A 9,803-nucleotide genomic window follows, 5' to 3' on the forward strand; every position below is an offset into this window, starting at 1 on the left:
AATCACCCGTTTTGTTGGCCATTCGTGTACCATATGGCTGGAAAAGAAACACATCTATACTGACTTCTGGGGTTGGCAAACTCCAAGTCAATCAAGAGTGCCAATAGAAGTCAATGCACATGAATGTGAAAAAATGCGTGATTCCCGATTGTGCCATGGCAAAAGCATGGACTACTTAGGAAACAATAAGTGGTCGTTCGAACGTATTCCAAGTGCAGGGTAGCTGGCTTCAAGTCACAGGTGATCAGCTGATCAACTGTCGATTAGAAGAAGTTACTTTAGAAACTGAGTGCGCTAACTGTACGATAAGTTCACCCATTGGCGATATACCGGGAGGGATCAACGGATCCGTTTCTCACAACCTAGTGACCATTGTCTGGAAAGAATCGTTAAGAGAAGTTCAACAGTGCAAACTACGGCTTGTGGAAACAGGTATCGCTCAACGTTACCTGACTAACAACAGTGAAATAGAAAGAATTCGTGACGTCGAACAACAACTTGACTTTGTTTACAATACAACTAACAAGGAATATTGTAATTCATCCGAAAAAAATTACAAACAAGTAATCGGAATGGACAAAGTTATTTTACGTTTACATTCTTTAACTGATACCAACACTCATCCGAGTAAACCACTGGAAGAAGACATCGAAAAAATTGCTGACATTATCCGGGCTGAAATCAGCGGAGCAGCACATTCTCAATACGCACGAGACCAAACTACCGATGGAATAAATGGAGTGGCTCGAGAAATTCGAGCTCTGCAATGTGAAAATCGAGTGCTGGCACACAAAACTGCTATCGCCACCGCACAACACAGTGGATGGCTTGCTGCCAGTTACCTAAATTTACCCACATGTAGCAAATTGATAGCCACTGGTGAATCGATCAGCGTCTATCAATGCTCCCCGAAAAATTCAACGATCACCACTGAAATCACAGGCTGTGGTCCTCAACCCAAACTCGGCCACTACACTTTAGACACTGAAGGATGGGAACTGACGCCTTACACCCCCTGTTACTGGCACAAAAATTTCGTCAACATCAACGGCCGAGCACATTTCTACAAAAACAGTTCTTGGCATCCAATCGTCCCCGGTGTAATAATCCAAGGACATAGTTTGATCAACACTTTGCCGTATGAAATTGATAAGCTACTCGCACTAAGTTTACACCCCGCGCTAACCCCCCACCCGATGAGCACCGCAGCTGCAATCGCCGAGATAATAGCTGCTGCTAAAGAAGAACATAGCATCGACCTTGGAAATCCTTTTCACATGAGCACTCTTCTTTCCTCACTCCAAAAAGAAAAGAACGTTTCCCTGTCGTCTAAGATTCTTAGTTGGTCAAGTAGCATTTGTAGTCTTCTAGGGATGGGATTTATCGGATTCTTTTTCTTTCATTTTTGTGGAGTAGGTTCCCTTATTGCAAGATACATACCTTGTTGTTCTTTTCTAAGTACTTGTAACCCTTTCACTTGCTTCACCAAAACATCTGATAATGATATAGAAGTAGGCCACCCCGCGTTATTAAACCCCTCAAATCCATCCCCGCCCATTACTATTGTAAACTTACCCGCCTCTGTTCAACAACCCGCCCCGGAACTTTTTGCCCCATCAGCCCCTTTTCTACAAAGAGAGCCTCCACGGAACAAATTCCACCGGGACGCACTAAGACAAGCGCATCGAGAAGCAGCTGTTCTGTTGAATTAATTAATGTTGTTTTCTTGTTTTGTTTTGGCTCACTTTCTATTCCGTTCCAAATTTGACCTTGATTGATTGCGAGACGCAATCTTTTGGAACCGGATAGCTATGTAAAGAACCAAAACAATTTATTCTTTATTATTTTCATTATTTTTCCTACCCTTTATTCTTACGTAACATTAATTTTCTATACGCCCCTCTTTTCTATGTAATTTCTTCCTTAGACGTTTTACAGACTGATTTACCCTTCAAACGTTTCAACTTAATTTTCTTGTAGTTCGACCTTCATGAAACCCGTATAAAAACTTTTGTTCTATAGAAAATAGCGAGAGTCACTTTTCACAATTCAGTTCTTAAAGAGTTGTTCCCCAATTTTTTGTGCTACTGAAATATACTTTACTAGAAACGACAATGAAAAAGTAAGTTAAAATATTAATAACTTACAGTATAAAGCCAAGTAAGTAATATAGAAAATAGTCAAATAATGATATTGTCACACGAGTTGTATTTAAACAAGCACAAACGAATACAACAAGTGATGACTTAATTCTAAACAATGGTTTAACTCGAACAAAAAGGGATAACCATAACCAAAAGTTGGAGAAGCGTCTGAAGACCTCTAGGGAAACCAAGGAACTCCTCTTACGGAGCCCAGCTCCGGGAGCTCACCCGGTGGAGACTCATCTAACGCAGATTCGGGGCAGCGTTTTATACCGTCGAACGAATTACTCCCCTTCCGGACTGCGTATCTGCGTATCTTTCTTAGAGCGAACTTCTCCCGATAATTTCTTCACCATGATCGCAGCGTTGTCCAAGGAGCGGATGACTCATCTCTGCGAAGAGATGAGAGCGAGAGAGAGACCAATCTCCCTTTTTACTCGCGACAATATCTTATATCAATATTTCCAGGCGTTATAACGTCAATCTTCCTTCTTCCGCAGCAATTGATAGGCTCTTCAGTCAGGGTGGTCTTATTTATTCACGTAAGCGCTTGAAATTGGCTGACCAACATTGCGAGATGTTGTTTTTAAAAGTAAATTCAGCTGTATTTAACGAATGGTAATAAGTATTGCAACTAAATTTGTGATTTGAAATAAAATAAACTCAATACAATGTGTAAATAAATTGATTTGTATCACATTTCTCAACTATATTATGCTAAAACAAAAGAAAAAAATTTTACAGGTACCAAAAATGATATAGAATTTTTCATCGAAAATCACGGTATTATGAATCAGTGTTGGTTTTCTACGCTAGATGTCGCCCAGAAATGATCGGGGAAAAAGATCGGCAAAAATTGATCAGCGATCTGATCAAACAGAGAATGATTGGATCGCCGATCAAGATAAAAAAATTGATCGGAGTGGCAAGTCTGATCAAAACTGATTCATTGAATGATTTGTTTGCCGAAAAAAACAGCTATGTACAAGATAGGTGACCTCGTTTTGCTAAAAGCACCACCAACAGCCGGGAAAATCATAAACAGATGGAATGGACCATTCCAAATAAACCAAAATTTTTCTGATATTACCTACAGAATTCAGAACACCACAAACGAAAAACAAAAAGCTGTGGTGCACACTAACCGTCTAAAACATTAGACTCCGAGTAACACGTTAACAACAAAAAATGAACACGTAATTGAAATACCAATCATCCTACCAGTGAATACTGATGTTCAACGACGAGGACCAGGAAGGTCGAGGAAGCAACTACCTATCGATCAAAGAAAAATCAAGAAAGGACACCGAGGCAGAAAGGATAGAATTTCTCAAAATAAAGAAGAAACAAATCCAAGGACGTCAAATCTTAGTACATGTCATGACTAAACCTTAGACGACTGCATCACGAACCAACAACTCAACTTTGTCGTGAACCAAAATATTAAATTCTTACATTTGTTTTAAAAACAGATAGAAATCTTACTACTGCTTATTTGCTTACTTCATGCCTTTACCTCTACATTCTTCATCTACCCATCTGTCTGTGACTGTAATAACGTGAAAGTTAGAGCAATCTTCGACATAGAATGACCCTACTACGGCAACAATGATTAAACCAAAACACAACACTTAACAAGGATACCAACCGCCTACACTTTGATAACCAATCAGAAACCAGCAGCCACTTGAAACGTTGGGCATGCAGACAATGGACAAAGACAGAGAAAATAACATGATCATTCTGCATCAGTTCATTCGACACCGTGTATTCACAAGAAACATGACTAACAACCTCTCTGAAATAATGGTGGTTGATCTATGACAAAAAATTTGGTGAAAACAAGATGCAGACTGGGCCAACAGGACTCAGATTTACAGTTGCACATTCAAGCGAAGGAAAGTGGTACACTATTAAGAAATACCATACCCTCAACTGCGCAGCGGAACAAATTACGCTGCGACAGGAAAATCCAGACCGCCCCATCGAAAGCCCTTTCAAACTATTGAACACCACTCAGCAGGAAAGACAATTCATTCAAAATCAAAATATCGTTGTGTGGGGAGGAAGAACAACAAACAACTCATACTCCCAGATACTACCAAAAAGAAATGGATATCTAGAGATTTCACGAACACCGGAAACAGATAACACCAGACGTCTCTACGACACTAATCGACAAATTGAAATATTATTTCTAAACAAACCAGATAAAGAACTAGCACAAACGGGATACAATATAAGAGTGTGAGTACCACTCACCTATCTGACGTTCACTGCAGAACAAACAAAAAAATTCAATGAAATGTTAAAAACACGCTAGTTACATGCCTACAGCATACCAACATGGATACTTCAGTGTGTAACGATTACAAGGACTCATACCAATCCAGGCCAAAATGATCGGTTCTTCAAGAGATCCAATTCTTACACTTTTACTTACAAACCTGGGAGCAGACACCCCATAATAGCCTACAATCAGTTCTCAAGCAATGACCCAATCCCATTAAGGTCAGAATTTGAGTACTTAGTTGAATAGACGATACGCCTACAGCAAAGCAACATCCGCATAACGGAGACCGAGGGAGACCGATTATTCACATCCACCTGTTCAGAAGATTCAACCAGATGGATGATGGAAAAAGAAAATAATTCCTTCAAATCACACAAGAATCCCAAATTTGTTTCACATTAGGAGTCGACTAAACCTTAAAACTAGAGGAATACACTACAAAAGAAAACGTCAAAGAGAATCAACAATAGATCTTCAAAACAATTAACACTAACCCTTGTTGCTCATGTGACCTATTGTGTAAGCTGCTCGGTAGATGGCAGGTCGATAGGTAGCAGGGATTCACCTGTCTGTAAAATGACTGACAGTTAGTTTTTCGGATCCGGCTACCGAGGAGACCTTTTAGAAGAAGCTTCGCTTAAAACGCCGGCTACTCTTCGCGAATGGTGATCTACCTCTACTGCTGTGTCTCCTAATAAATTGTTCTTGTGTCTCATATCTGTGTTGTTCGTGTAATATTCCACTCGAGAAGTGCAGCAATTGGTGTCAGAAGAGGGATCTTTGAGGCCTTAGGTATTTTCCTTCCTTTTGTTTTGTTTTTCAAGGGATATTCCCTCTCCCTTCTGATTTTTTTTTGCTTACATTTATTTATTTTTTTTATTTGCACGCGCCGAATTTTTTTTTGTGGCCGGCAAAATTTTTTTTTGGGGGGAGGTATCCAACTTTTGTCTTGTTATCTTTTTTATTGTCTCCCTCTACTTTTGCGCGTTTAAGTGGCGAACTTATTCGTTTAGGTTTGTGTCCTGTATTGTTTTATTTTTCTTTTCGAGTCTTTTTTGTTCGACCAACTGTTTTTTTTTGTGTTGGTTCGTTGTTTTTGTAGTCTTTTTCTATTGCTGGTTGTTGGACCCGCATTTCGGAATCAGATTCCGAAATTAAGAAACCTTTTTTTGGTTTTGAGCATCATTATAACTTACGAAGCCATAGCCAACAAACCGATCCAGAACTGGTTAGACCCGGTATAGTTCGCCCTGTAACTCGCTATCCATCTAACGACGCTGCTAAACCTCGTCCGGAATTTGACATTCCTCCTTCGGAAGCGTCGACAAAAACTGAAAAAAAGGACACTGCAGCTCTCATTGCTGCGTTACAAGGGTTTACCACGGCAGTAGCAACGGATGCAGCAGCGAGACAGAACCAGATGACGCAACTATTCCAAGTAATCGGGGGCCAGTAACAAAACCACGCTGCCTTACAAGCTGTTGTTGCCGCACCACCCAATGCACCTGTGATGCGTCCCACCACAGTAGCGATTAACGCTCTAACACATTTTTCAGGTAACGTAGATGAAGACGCGCAGGGATTCGTAGATCAAGTAAACAGGGTAGCAGGATTAGAAGGTTGGACAGCTGACAACTGTCTTTTGGTCACCGTAACCCGCCTCAGAGGCACTGCGTCTCAACGGCATGCGCAAACCGGACAAAACCATGGTATTTGGGCACTTTGGTTTACAGCTCTTGTAACAAACTTTTTCACACCTTGTCGTTCCTGGAATGGAGTTTAATGATGGAAACAAGAGTGCAGAAACCAGGGGAATCGTGTTTGGAATATGCTTTAGACAAGCGTAGATTATGTCTTCGCTATCCTGTAACTTTGCCAGAGGCAGACATCATCAAGGCATTGCTTTGGGGATTAGCCAATCCAATTTACATCAAGACGCTTACGGCTCAGTTACCTGCCACTTTTACGGATTTCTTAACTCGGCTACGAGATTTGGAGCTGCACACACACACACACTGCACCCTTGGTTGGCACAACTGTTCCCACGCCACCTGTGGTAGTCCCAACTTCTCCAGATTTTGCAGCTCTTTTCCAAAAACTTGGTGATCGTTTGGTTAACCAGATCTCCTCATCGATTTCGCGGCTGGCGGTTAACCCGATAGCCAGTGGTCCACGCGTTGGTGGCCCGATGCCAAAGAGAGGTCCACCACAGAGACTTTGTTATGTCTGCAATCGAAACGGACATATTGCCCGTAACTGCCCAGCAAAAAACGACGTTGCTGCCCACCAACGGCAATGGCGCCCTTAAGAGGCTTTGTATTTTTTGAAAATCCACCCGCCCTGTCCCTTATCAAAGTCTGGATTGAAAAAGTAGGTGAAGTTATAGCCCTGGTCGACTCTGGTGCGAGCGTTAGCGGAGTGCGATTAAGCGTCGTGCATAAGTTTCTAGATCAAAACCGCAAGACGAACAAAACCAAACTCAGAGGCGTCGACAACAGGGTGGTGCGCGTCGAGGGATCTTTGAAAATTTTGAAGGAGAGCAAGGGGAAGAAGGTAAGATGGGCGAAGGACGTGTATATAATTAATGAAGGAGAAGAAAAAGAAGTTAGTGTTTGTGACGAAAACGAAAAACGGGAATGAAACAGAAGTACAACACTATGAAATAATAGAAAATTTACCTAACACAACACTAAAGGATATGCAAGAAGTTTGAAAGGAACAAAGAAAAGCCGTTACAACTACAAAAAATTCACCTTTGTTTGGAGGCGTTCTGAGAAATAATCACGGTAGCGGAAATATTATCTGGGACATAATCGCCTGGGGACTGATGACAAATGAGAAAACTTCTCACGAAAAATCTGTATCACCATGGAATGAACGAACACCTAGCTGCGACATGGATTTGACAAAATGTCAAGAAAAACTAAAAACATCGAAAACAAGCATCGATCCGCTGGTGCAAACCCAAACTAGAGTAGGAAACTGCAGCAATCCAACAGAAAGAGAAAAAGCCTTCGAATACCCGTCATATTGCACAACAAGACGATTTAACAATAACGCTTGCATTAAAGCTAACACAACAATGCTAGTTCTTCAAGAGTGCGCTAACACTAGCTCTATCTGGGGAACTTTCGAATACACGGGACATCTAATGGCAACAGACAGAACTGGCCTACATTCACCGGCTTCAGACAATCATAGCGTTGCACACTCAGCAATCATTAGACAGGAAAAGACTCCTATCATTGCCGCCGCTAATCAAATGAGAGAGAAAAATCAAACAATGGAGTAACTACGCCCATCACACAAAAATCCTCTACTTCAACTGCAAGCACAACAACGAAGACAAAGCCAATTGCAAAAGCAACGTCAGCCACAGCTAAAGCAACTTCGACAACAACAACAACAAAGGTAAAAACCACAACTACATTTAGTCCTACAACAAACAGTAGTAATACCACAAAACCTACAATAGCGACAATTTTAACTAAAACCACTTTAGCATCTACAACAACCAAAACAAAACAAAACCAACAATACAATCAACACCAACAAGAGCCATTACGACCACTAAAGCTACAATAGCATCAACAACTAGAGCTACCACAACAACGGAACCCATATCAACAACAATAACACTCACCTCGACGGCAACAAAAATTAGAATGAGTAAATTATCCACAACAACACAACATATCACGATGCCGAAAGATCAAGTTAATTCCACAATGAAATGGATAAATAAAGCATCAACAGAAACGGCGCCAGAGATAATGACAACAACGAAAGAAGCCCCACCATGGAAGATCAACCGTGTCACCACATAATTACAAACGATACGGCGATGAAAATCGCCAATGACTCCAAAACAATTTGTTTCAATCTTCAACGAAAAATTCCTATGGCAGCAGCCTTAACACAGAAGATTTCTGATTTTAAAAATAAAAACAAAAAGAAACTCACAATTAAAACAAAGAATTGTTCAAATGAAACTAAGGTAATTCCATTTGAAAATAAAAGAGCGTCCTAGGAAAATCAAATTGAACGAAGAAGAGAAAAAATGAAATAAAAGTAGTGAGGTCAAAAGTTCAGCTAAACCATTCACAATGTAGGAAAAGAGGAACTAAACTTCATTTTATGTTTACCTAGAATAGCATTTTTACTATGCTTAACAAAATAGCCTCAAGCAAAAAGTAGCTGGTGAAGAAAAAAAATTTTGTACTCAACTATTCTTATGCCTATAGCAACAAAAGTAGCCGGGTAAAACAAGAAAAACTCAAATTGGTGGACCAATTCTTGCCATAGGGGGAAATGATTGTAACATGCTTGCTCCAGGACGAATTTAGTAAGAAGGTCAACAAAAGAATACCACATGGCCTCAGGTGGATTGCCGCTCAACAAGTGAAAGTGATTGTAACCCCTCCCCTTTTACCTTCAAACTCTAGTACAAAAAGTACATGTTTGGGACAGTGTATTCACAGTTATCTCAGTGTTCTGAGAGACTCCCACCTTTACGGAAATACATGGTGCTGAGAACTTTACACTACCTACCGCATCGTTCTCGATTTGCTGAAGCATTAGTTCAGCCTCCTTCTCCTTTCGCCCTGCTTCGTGAATTTTGGCTTGTAGGGATACGAAGGAATTTCGTGAAGATGCTCTCGAAGCCCGGAAAGCGCTTGATTTTGATCTTGTCTAGGCAAAATAATCGTCACAATCGGCTAAGACTGACTGATGATTAAAAATGACAGCTTTAATCTACAGTTTTTCTCCCTCGACATCGTCTGACGTAGAGTTGGAAGTGTTGCATTGGACGTAACGATCATGGCGCTTCTCTATAATGTCGTAATAACGAACTTTATTCACGCAGAGCACCCGCACAGTGTCATGATCTTCGCCAACTTTTATCGATTGCAAGAGCTTCTTGGCTGCTTAGTACAGATTATTTTCAAATTGGTCCTTAGTCTCATAAGATGTTCAGGATCGACAATCGCCTCTAGGTCAAACAGCAGCTCCTCCTCCTCATCCATACAAGTGAGAGAGGTAGGTATAGCTAGTGCCATTACGCAGTTTATTTAATGCGAAGAAAAGAAGGTACAAACAACAAGTGAATAAAGGAGAAGACAGAGAGAATTACAAAGACGGATTGACGAGTCCTTTTATTATCGTTTGAAGACGATAAAGAACTTCAGAGCACCAAAGTCAAACATCGACCTGATTGAGAAAATTTACCGAAGTCAAACCTTTAAAATTCTTGGTCTTGCTAAACCGTTGCTTTATTTACATAGCCGTGCTAATTTGAAAAAAAGTAGAAATTAGACGACAAAGCAATCAAGATCGCGCTGAGATTCTGGGCCACACTATTGAAA

General features: G+C 40.6%; 1 pseudogene; it reads right to left on the reverse strand.

Annotated features, from left to right (window-relative positions):
- Positions 1-7,691: 7,691 nt before the first annotated feature.
- LOC116935717 lies at positions 7,692-9,497 on the reverse strand (annotated as a pseudogene).
- Between the last annotated feature and the right edge of the window lie 306 nt (positions 9,498-9,803).

Source organism: Daphnia magna, linkage group LG9, assembly GCF_020631705.1.
Source record: "Daphnia magna isolate NIES linkage group LG9, ASM2063170v1.1, whole genome shotgun sequence".
Classification (NCBI taxonomy): Eukaryota; Metazoa; Arthropoda; class Branchiopoda; order Diplostraca; family Daphniidae; genus Daphnia; species Daphnia magna.